The sequence below is a fragment of the Anabrus simplex genome, chromosome 2 (genome assembly GCF_040414725.1).
Source record: "Anabrus simplex isolate iqAnaSimp1 chromosome 2, ASM4041472v1, whole genome shotgun sequence".
Classification (NCBI taxonomy): Eukaryota; Metazoa; Arthropoda; class Insecta; order Orthoptera; family Tettigoniidae; genus Anabrus; species Anabrus simplex.
Window position 1 is genome coordinate 196,640,039 of NC_090266.1, and position 12,293 is coordinate 196,652,331.

Below are 12,293 nucleotides of genomic sequence, written 5' to 3' on the forward strand. Positions count from 1 at the left end.
TTGAGGGGGCGAGTTAGGGGCGCGTGGCTATGAGCTTGCATCCGGGAGATAGTGGGTTCGAATCCCACTGTCGGCAGCCCTGAAGATTGTTTTCCGTGGTTTCCCCATCTTCACACCAGGCAAATGCTGGGGCTGTACCTTAATTAATGACACGGCCGCTTCCTTCCAACTCCTAGGCCTTTCCTATCCCATCGTCGCCATAAGACCTATCTGTGTCGGTGCGACGTAAAGCCACTAGCAAAAAAATATTTGATGGAACACGTTTTTTGTTATTCAAATGTTAAACCGATTCAGTAACTTGTAAATTATTAACAACTCTCCACGAAACCGGGCATTAAGCTAAACGAGAACGAACTCAGTTCCGTGAGTACAGTTGCGGAGAGAGACACAGTGACCCACTCAGCTCTTTAAGAACCTTGGCCTCCCAATACGACTCATACATTACAATTATTCAGGATTTGCACGAGGTCAGCAAGAAAATATCCTGAGTCGTATCGTTTAGCTTTCTTGACAGAGGTCCGCTGCAGGTTTCGTATAACCTCGCAAACACGTATGCACTTACATGCACTCCAAAGTAAGCGTTAGTTTGTTTACTTACTTACTACGCTTTTCAGCTACAAACTTCTTCACTTTTCTGGACAGTAAATATGTTTTACTGAACTGAACATGTGGTCTATTCCTGCGCGGTTAATCAGATATTCTGCACCCGCATTATATAAGCGGGGCTATAACCACGATGTCACCAGCCTCTAAAATGAGAAATTTAAAGCTTTCCAATCCGAACGTAATTTCTGAATATAAAATGAAACAATCCTCTGGTATTTACCCCTAGTGGTACGCGGGGTCGTCTCAAGGGGTAGGCAAATTATCGTAGCTTCTAAATGTTTTCAGTGAGCAGTTCAGAACAGATTGGAGCCTGCTCTTATTCAGTAAAATCTTGTTTTGATGTTGTTTCTTTTTAAAAAAATGCCATTTGTTCGGAGCGTCGACCCATGTGGATCTTTCGCCCCTACTAGCACCATATTGTATGAACCTGCGTGTAATTGGAATGGCGATAGTGTGGAATGTTGTGTGTGAGGAAAGGAAGATGAAGGACGTCACAAACTCCCAGTCCCCAGGCCAGGGATATTAATCATTACAGTTAAAAAACCCTGACCCGGTCGGGAATCGAACCCGGGGCCGCTAGGTGACAGGCGGACGCGTTGCCCCCTACTTGTTTTGATGTACTGCTTTTTTCCTACCACTACACACAGTTCCTTTTCTGAACTATTCATTCGAAAATATGCCAGTTTTTACCTCCCATCGACTTGATGTGAAAAAAATGCATGCTTATGCTGCGTTGTTCTGGTTTCATTTTATTTTGTTTCGAAATCCATTCATTCACTTACATTTTTCAGTAGCAATGTATCCAGTAGACCCTACAATAGTAATTCTTACATTAATAATACCCGTATGCAAATTATATACAATTATTATTACTGGGGAACAGGGTAGTGTAGCGGCCTGTCATCCGGCGACCAGGCGACCATGGTTTGATTCCTGGTGTTGCTGGAGTGGGATTTCAGTTGGAACTACCGTGGTGTCAGGAAGGTCGTGCGACCTTAAAGCCTGAGCCACAGCTCTTTCGTGCCTCAGTGCGTGAAGCGAGGAAGATGATGATTATAGTTAACATTATTTTACAACTGGCTTTACGTCGCACCAACACAGATGGATGTTATAGTGACGATGGGATAGGAGAGGCCTATGAGTGGGAAGGAAGCGGTCTTAATTAAGGTACAGCCTCAGCATTTGCCTGGTGTGAAAATGGGAAACCACGGAAAACCATCTTCAGGGCTGCCGACAGTGGGGCTCGAACCCACTATCTCCCGGATGCAAGCTCACAGCTGCGCGCTCCTAACCGCACGGCCAACTCGCCCGGTGGGGTTAACTCAGCCTCACAAGCCAACTGAGATGTCTAATACGAGAGGCAGTGGAATGGATCTAATAATAATAATAATAATAATAATAATAATAATAATAATAATAATAATAATAATAATAATAATAATAATAATAATAATAATAATAATGTATATTTCTCTCGGACGAGAAAGACATTCATATCAACATTGTAGTAGTTTGACTGCTTCTATTTATATACAATTATATCTTCTTATGTGTATGAGGATTTCATCGCACTTACCACATGGCAGGCCATCCAGTTGGACAGTAGTCGTCTTGGCAGGCCAAGGCTGTAATGGGCAGTTGCGCAACGGTTTTGTTCACCTGATTTTCTGTTTTATTAATCTGATCACAGGAATCTGAAAAACATGTCTTTCTGTGGTTAATATAACATTTTTTACTTATTTTATCTTATGTCTTCATTTGTTCTTACGACTTATGTTCGACCAAGTGGAACGGTTTTTTTATACTCTCACTGTCTAATCAATCTTCAATAAACGAAGCAACAGTGACAGTTATACGGGTCTGCCTAGTCCAGGGGAGGAAGGCATGCTCTGTTCACTCGGAAGGACGTGGGCTCGATTCCCCGTGAGGAAGGCGAAACATTTAAGAAACGAAATTAATGATCTTGAGGTTCATTCAGCTTAGAACAAAAATGAATACCAGGTTAATTTCTGGGGACACAGGCTGCCGGGCATAGAACTAATCACTCTATCGTACTAAGTGCCGAGGTTGTCGACAGTGGAAGCCTTTACTTTCCACTCCTCCAAGGACCATAATGGCCCGTGCGGAGATAGCTTTCTTTAATAACAATTATGTGCATATTGGTTTTGTTGTTGGGTAATTATGTTTTAACTTTACTTTATTATCACACTACCGTAAGTGATCATTGCCACCGGGATATTTTCCAATTGTGATGTATTTGTTAATAATAATAATAATAATAATAATAATAATAATAATAATAATAATAATGTATATTTCTCTCGAACGCCGAAAGACATTCATTTCGGCATTGTAGTAGTTTGACTGCTTCTATTTATGTACAATTATATCTTCTTATTCTTTTTTCTCCTTTCACCGGGCGAGTTGGACGTGCGGTTAGGAGCGTGCAGCTGTGAGCTTGTATCCTGGAGATAGTGGGTTCGCACGCCCCTTTCGGCAGCCCTGAAGATGGTTTTCCGTGGTTTCTCATTTTCACACCAGGAAAATACTGGGGCTGTACCTGGCCGCTCCCTTCCCACTCCTAGGCCTTCGCTATCCCAGCGTCGCCAAAAGCAAATAGCAAAAAAAAAAAAAAAAAAAAAAAAAGATTAATGGGGCGCTTTCAGGTACCTCAGAAATATAAATCTTCGTACCAGAGAATCTGATACACCACAGATTACTAGAAAAAACGAAAATGCCGCGTTTAGGAGAAAAATGCATGTATTGACGCTGACAATAATAAACCTTTTGACGGAAATCAGCAAGAAAAAATAGTGCTAGTTTTCTCTGGGTCTTTTTCATTTCTCGAACCAAGCAATCGTGTTGAGGGTCCCATACGCTGGAACAACACTCTAATTAGATTCTCACCAGAGGCATGTACACCCTCTCCTTTACATCCTTATCCCTAAATACCACCATAACTATATGAAGAGATCTTTACCCTTTATTTACAATCACGTTTATGTAATTTTCCTAATGAAGGTCGTCCGTTATGTTAACACATTAGTACTTACAGTGATCCCCATGAGGTACTTTCACCCCATCAACACAGTAATTAAAACTGAGAGGAATTTCCCTCTTGGGAAAATTTACAACCTGAATTTTCACCCCGTTGACCGTCATATCGCTCAAAATCCTGCAGCTTACTTATTAATCTGTACGGTATAACATCATCCGCAAAAAGCCTCTTCTGTGATTCCAGTTCTTTGCTCGCATCATTTATATATCTTGTTGGTGACAATGAAACTTCACAAGCTTTTTCACTTCATCTCTGACTGTGTTAATCTTAAATGAATCTCATATTATTCTTATGACAATGATATCTCCACGCATAATTGCTTTTGATAGTGAGGTTGGTAGCTAGAGGTATAATGCTGAATCATGCAGCCATTAATAGAAAAGGTAATCATTAAATGGATAGTGGGTAGGGAGTCAACCATGAAGGAGAGGCATTCATGCGGAAAGATGTCAGTTTATCACGTCGTGGATACACTCAGCTCATTGAGAATTAATTTTCAGTTTACTTGTTGCACTCTCCCCCACATCGCGTTATGTCGTCATGAGAAGCCACTCGCCTGCCAGCAACGCAAGCAATCAGCCCGCACTGCGCAGCGGACTGCGGAACGGTAGGAGCCCACAAGCACAGTGCGTGCGTGATAAAGGTAGTATTTTGATGTTATCTTCGCGATCTGCTTCCCAAGAATTCGAACAGCGTCATACTTTTAAATACAGTATATTTTAGTAACTTACGAAGCGCTTGGAGTAATATTAAAGCTACTATTATGGAATGTCTGAAATTCAAGTCGGTCTCTCAAAGTACTCTTTAATTTAACGACCGCTCGCGGAGTATATAGGTATTAATTACTTTGATGGTGGGAAATCGCTCTAAAACGATTTCTTCTCTCACTGATCCAATTTATCAAATGGGCTATACATTGATTAGCTACTAACATTATGAGCAAAAGTTGCACCCACAGGCTTAGAGCGAACATAATTGTAATGCCATCTATTTTATGTCCAACTTACGACTTTTACAGTTTTCGGAGGTCCAAGGTGCCAGAATTTTGTTCTGTAGATGTTCCTGTACCTGCCGATTAATATCGCCACGAGGCTGATATATTACTTTTTTTAAATTAGGCTTTCGTTCTTAACGACCATTTAGCCAGCTACAATTTTGTACGTTTCTGGTTATTAATTATGAATCGACGTTGATGAATTGAACTTATACATTTAAGACGAAAAAACACCCTGCCCCCGAGCCGGAGAAATTAACCAGACGAAGTTAAAATCCCCGCCCCAGCCCGGAATCGAACCCGGGAACCCAGTGACCAAAGGCCATCACGCTAACCATTTAGCATGGAGCCGGACGCTAACATATTTCAGAACCTTTTCAAATATCCTATCAACATGGGATCAGAAATGCAGCGTTCTACTGTCTGAGCCACTCAGACCAAAACGATGAAATGGCGTATGGCTTTTAGTGCCGGGAGGTCATTTAATTAACACCTGTAGGCGGCTTGAGCGTTGTGATGAGGATGAAATGAAGATGACACATACACCCAGCCCCGTGCCAGCGGAATTAACCAATTATGGTTAAAATTTTCCCGACCTTGTCGGGAATCGAACCCGGGACCCCTGTGACCAAAGGCCAGCACACTAACCATTTAGCCATGGAGCCGTACACCAAAACGATAGTTCAGTAGATCGAAACACATCGCTGCACTGCAGCTGAACACATCATTTCACTGCGTCTTCAGGACGTATTCTGCATGAGTAATTTATCAGAAGCAATTCTAAATACATCACTATGCTGACGCTATGCACGTCACTTCACTGCGTCTTCAGGACGTATTCTGCGTGCATAATATGTAAGAAGCAATTCTAAATACATCACTGTACTGACGTTATGCACGTCACTTCACTGCGTCTTCAGGACGTATTCTGCATGAGTAATTTGTAAGAAGCAGTTCTAAATACATCACTTTACTGACGCTGTGCACATCACTTCACTGCGTCTTCAGGACGTATTCTGCGTGCGTAATATGTAAGAAGCAATTCTAAATACATCACTGTACTGACGTTATGCACGTCACTTCACTGCGTCTTCAGGACGTATTCTGCGTGCATAATATGTAAGAAGCAATTCTAAATACATCACTGTACTGACGTTATGCACGTCACTTCACTGCGTCTTCAGGACGTATTCTGCGTGCATAATATGTAAGAAGCAATTCTAAATACATCACTGTACTGACGTTATGCACGTCACTTCACTGCGTCTTCAGGACGTATTCTGCATGAGTAATTTGTAAGAAGCAGTTCTAAATGCATCACTTTACTCACGCTGTGCACATCACTTCACTGCGGCTTCAGGACGTATTCTGCGTGCGTAATACGTAAGAAGCAATTCTAAATACATCACTGTACTGATGCTGCGAACATCACTTCATTGCGGCTTCATAACGTATGCACACGTAATGTGCAAGGAACGATTCTAAGTGCATCGCTGCACTGCAGCTTCAGGTAGTATGAATCCGTAAGTTGTATGAAAACGTTCTACGTAGAAGAGCGAACATTTCCACACTGTAAAACATTATAAAGTATGTCAGCAAACCCATAAGTCTTTCATCATAGAATACTATCTGAGATTCAAACATCAAATATTCAATATTTTTTTAGTTCTCAAATATAACATTATTTTGACGTCATATTTATTCAGGGCCCTGACAATAATCAGTAGAAAATATATGTGCACTTATCTACTGAAAACCCTGTATTTTTTAATAAATGAACTTCTCCCGAGGACTAAACAATAGTCTATGACCAATATACACAATTATTCCAACTCATTTAGAGAGGGAGGGGGCACATACCTGTTCCCCACAAGGAAATCCTGCCACCCCCCTTCAAATTGGTGGATATGTGGGAGAAGGATATTCACACATCACACATCGCATATTGCATATATTACATAAGATGCAATATATTTTAGAAAGACTACTCTGTTACAGTTTGAGTTGGTATTCTACCCGTTGAATGTCCTATTCTAGCATGAGTAGTTGGTCTGGAAGGTTTTACCTCGACGCTGATTAAATAACTACCATTTTTTCTCTCATCCCAGGGCGCAGACCGTATATCACTTCGTCTTAATTTGGGGTACACAAAGGATCCTAATCGATAGGCTAAGCTATTAAATGAGAAAACCAGACTGATTTTGTATGATGAATGTATTTAACAATGGAAATCAAAATTAATTAGAACTGAGTTAAATCAGTCCGCCTCTATGGTGTATTGGTTAGTGTGATTAGCTGCCGGAGAACCGGGTTCGATTCCTGGCTCTACCACGAAATTTGAAACGTGGTACGGGGGATGGAATGGAATCCACTCAGCCTCTGGATGTCAGCTAAGTAGAGGTGGGTTCAATTCTCACCTCAGACATCCTGGAAGTCGTTTTCCGTGGTTTCCCAATTCTCCAGGCAAATGCCGGGATGGTACCTAACTTAAGGCCACGGCCGCTTCCTTCCCTACCTTGTCTATCCCTTCCAATCTTCCCCCCCCCCCCGGAGGCCGCTATTCAGCATAGCAGGTGAGGCCGCCTGGGCGAGGTACTGGTCATCCTCACCAGTTGTATCCCCGATCCAGAGTCCGAAGCTTCAGGACACTGCTCTAGAGGCGGTAGAGGTGGGTTCCCTCGCTGAGTCCGAGGGAAAAACCTACCCTGGAGGGTAAACATATAAAGAAGAAGAAGAAGAATTAAATCAAATGGAACTGTAATAATTAACTAATTAAAAATAATTAATAATAATTAAAGGTTAAATAAAATTATAATAAACTGCGAACTGAGTGGAAATGAATGTATATTGAAATAAACTGAGATACAGTTAAAATTAAGTAAAATGTGCATAAAAATGCTAGTCAAAACATTAAAATAAGATCACAGTTATTGTGCCACTTGACCAACGTAACCTCACTCTGAACTGGAATCAATAAATTTATACTACATTATTCTTAATGAGATCAATGAAATAGCTTAATTAGTTATACACGGATAAATTAATTAATTTAAAAATTATTGAATTGGAATTACTTGATTCAGTGTTGAATTACATTAAAAATAAGCTTTTGTTAACTCCGTTATTACAACGTTGCTTGAAACGTAATCTACACGATAGTTATCAAACTCCAAATTGTCAAATGCTACACTACCCTGGAGCCTCCATGGCTCAGGCGGCAGCGCGCTGGCCTCTCACCGCTGGGTTCCGTAATTCAAATCCCGGTCCCTCCATGTGAGATTTGTGCTGAACAAAGCGGAGGCGGGACAGGTTTTTCTCCGGGTACTCCGGTTTTCCCTGTCATATTTCATTCCAGCAACACTCTCCAATATCATTTCATCTGTCATTCATTAATCATTGCCCCAGAGAAGTGCAGCAGGTTTCGGCAGCCGGCACAATTCCTATCCTCGCCGCTAGATAGAGCTTCATTTATTCCATTCCTGATGCGGTTGAATGACTGGAAACAGGCTGTGGATTTTCATTTTTCACTACCGTAATGAAGCACATATAATTGCCATGCTCAATACTACCTGAAACTCGTTTACAAGAAAAATGTGATGTCATTCTGGACATCGGTTTCTGGAACGTCCACTAAATTGGTCCTTTTTGGACTCTCATAGCTGAAAACATCCCCCACGAATGATTACCTACACAAAACAATACACCAGTTAACTTTCGCCATGAGTAGACTTTCTCTCACAATTCTAATTTATTATACTGCATATGGTTGTAATACTTATTCGTACTTCTAATTGTTCTAAGGCCATTCGCCTTGCATTATCACAAAAATATACTGTCATCTGAACAGGCACTCGGAACATTATACTTGTCAATTAATGAATTAGACATCAATCACACATTTATTTCCACATAAATTATTAATCGAGCTTTAAATACCTGAAAGTATGCCTAAAAATAATCAGTTAGGCACATTAATCCAATAATCACAATAAAATGAGCATCTGTTCAGTGATTACCTGTTAGAATAATGCTGTTATTTAAGAATGCTGTTTACACGTAATCTGTACTAGCGGTCATCCTAATCCCTATTCAATCACTGTACAGCGAGCATCAGAGGTCAGTTATGTTTAATATAAACAACACCTTTGATGCTAAAAAGCACTAACATACAATTAAAACACACTCACACGTGAAAAGGAAAACCCCTTAAATCACACGCAATACCCGCGAAGAGATATAAAAATAGTACATATAAAAACACTCACTAAAACTTCTGTACAAGTGTTAAGTTTCCAAGTTTGGATTTAAACATGTGTTATTTCCCAATTATGATTATTATCACATGAGTTTTATTTCCGGTGAGCTTCGGTGACTAAACATTATGTGTCACTCAAGCCATCCATTGACCATGGCGTAACTTTTTTTATCAGGGTCAGTTTGTGTATTTTTTAAAGAATGAAGCCATATTTTTCAGTGTCGACTTATTTAAATGTAACAAATACTTTTCAGTCTGTCAAACACACAGCAATTACAATGTAAATTAAGACACTACAAATATACCTTTAAAAATAGACACTATTATACAAAGAATAACATGTTTCGTTCTACAAGAACATCTTCAGATAATACCAAATCGCTTAAAACATTCTTATATATGTACAATATTGTTTTCGTTGCGTTAACTTGTCAATGATAGGAGAGTTTAGTGATAACATGAACCAGTAATGACACAAAATAAATTTACAAGTATTAATATAAGTTTTCCATTATGTTAATACTTATAAATTTATTTTACTAATTCTACTAACACCACGTCTGTCAATAAACACTTAACAGCTATTTTCTGAACAAATATAACAGTTCTCAGAAAGTATACACTTCATCAGCTGATTAGTTCCTCAGTTAACATTTTTTACTCGGTAGTGCAAAGTCTGGTCATTGTGCCAATCAATTTTACTCTTTATCTTCTGCATAAGTGCCAAAACACCGTCATTTGAAACTCCTGGCAAATTAAGGAACCTACGGAATGTTAATAACATGGGAAAATTGTACGTCGATATTTCAATTGTGGAATGAAATATAACTGTCTATAAGAAAACTCACGGCTTGTAATTTCACTCAACGTCTATTAATAAAATCGCAGATTTTCAAGGAAGTTGTCACGTAAAATGCATAGTCATAAACTCGACTTCTCTTATCTCTGACAGAAACTAATTGTAGTTGGTACTGCATATTCGTCGATGCCCGGCTGTTTAACGTGACCAGGCCCTCAACTTCCGTGTTCAAGTGTAAGGAATTGAATCCTAGCACAGTCAGTTGCCACTTAAACGTGAATAAATCCAAGAGACTACTATCTTCAGATTAAAGTATCTCTTTTCATCGCAATATTTTGGCACGTCGGTACCTTTCAAACATAAAGTACAACAACAACAACAACAACAACAACAGCAACAACTATAAATACCTCCACTACTCAGTGACTACTATTACTTTAACTATTACTAGTACCTGTAATGATGATGGTAATTATAATTATAATAATAATAATAATAATAATAATAATAATAATAATAATAATAATAATAATAGAGTAGGAATCGATATAATTCCGTAGTACGAACATGCAAAAGATAAAAATATCTAAGTTATTAATGGAACTAGGATTTTAATATAAATTTTGATGTAAATAAAAATCCAACAAGATGTTTTATTAAAATGCCAAACTTCAGTTTTTTAAATGTGTGTCCATTTTACAAGACCAACAGACAAGACTTCTGGAGATTTTGGAAGGAAGCTGATTACCGATTATCTCTTTAAAATGACATACACTCAACTTATGGGCGAGCTTAAAGCGCAAAACTATGGCCCGTGGAGGAGTTGAAGGGAAAGGTTTCCAGTATTCGTAACTTCGTCACAAAGCGGGATAGAGTGGTGAGCCTTAAGCCTGGCCACATTTACTGTTTTTGTACAAGTTGCTTTAAGTCGCACCGACACAGATAGTTCATATGGCGACGATGCGATATGAAGGGGTTAGGAGTGGGAAGGGAGTGGCCGTGGCTGTAATAAAGGTGCAGTCCCAGCACTTGCCTGGGGTAAAAATGGTAAATCACGGAAAACCATCTTCAGGGCTGCCGACAGCGGGGTTCGAACCCACTATCTCCCGAATACTGGACACTGGCCGCACTTAAGCGACTGCAGCTATCGAGCTCGGTAGGCCGCATTTTACACATGAAAATTAACTTGCTACTCATTTCTGTTGTAGACTGCATGAATCTTTCCTTTCCGGGAATGGAAGTCCTGTTTCTAAATTTCTCGACGTTCTGACGGGGACTCGAGCCCACGTCCTCACGAAAACAAACGAAGCCTCGGCTAGGCAGGCCCTGGCGAGTAATCTTATGTTTTTTTCTAGTGGTTTAACGTCGCACTAACACAACGAAGGTTTCCGGCCACCCAAGACCATGCTGAGAAATCAGCATCGAATACTAACACACCGTCGAGTACGTTTGAGCCGGTGTCTCCGTAGCGCACTTGCTGTGGCGCGATCCTGTCAAGTCGGAGATCCGTGCTCAAATCGCACCCTTGGCGAAGTGTTTTCTTTGATTGGTGTTCTCAAGCCGGTCTTAAGCCACGTGCAGATTTAGCAACAGCCCATTTGAATTCACCCGCGAAGCGATCTGATTGGTTAACTTCAGCGGCTGATTAAATGACAACGGCGCGAGATATCGAATTATTTATCAGTATGGCCAATCCTCTAAAATTCATTGTACCCGGTTCACGTTGTTTCCGACCATCCTGTACACAGAGTCACAAACTTTTTTCTCTTTATACTACTAATATAGATAACATTAAAAATTATTTACTTTAAATTCGAGAATATTGGAATTCATCACCTGGTACATGTTTAGACACGCTTGCAAACTGTTGTTCACTTATTCTTTCACTTTAACAAAGTTCATAACAAGATGAGTCTCTTCTCTATGGCAGGGAGGTGAGAGGATCGATGGAAAGGAGGGTAGTAACCCAAGGAGTAAGGTCCAGTACACTAATACTGTTTGTTGTCCGACTCGTTCGTACTGGCCTTCGCTTCAGAGGGTTCCGGGTTCGATTCCTGGCCGGGTAGGGGATTTTAACCTTCACTGGTTAATTCCAATGGCTCGGGGGCTGGGTGTTTGTGCTGTCCCCAACATCCCTGCAATTCACACACCACACATAACACTTTCCTCCACCACAATAACAAGCAGTTACCTACACATGTCATATGCCGCCCACACTCATCGGAGGGTCTGCCTTACAAGGGCTGCACCCGGCTAGAAATAGCCATAAGAAATGATTCATTATTATTATTATTATTATTATTATTATTATTATTATTATTATTATTATTATTATTATTATTATTATTATTATTATTATACAGTTTTTTAACCCGGCGTTACTCGCATGGTGAACGCAGCACTCACCTCCGTAGTATATTGCTTTTTGTTGGAATTTAAAAGACCTCTGCTTCTGAAACTCCCTGTACCTTTCAAGCAGGTTGTTAGAAACGGTATGTGCCAGTCATTTCCATTATCTTTGAAAACCAAGACCCTCAATTCATTATTAGGCGCGACAGTGCATGTTTGGTGGGCGGTGCGC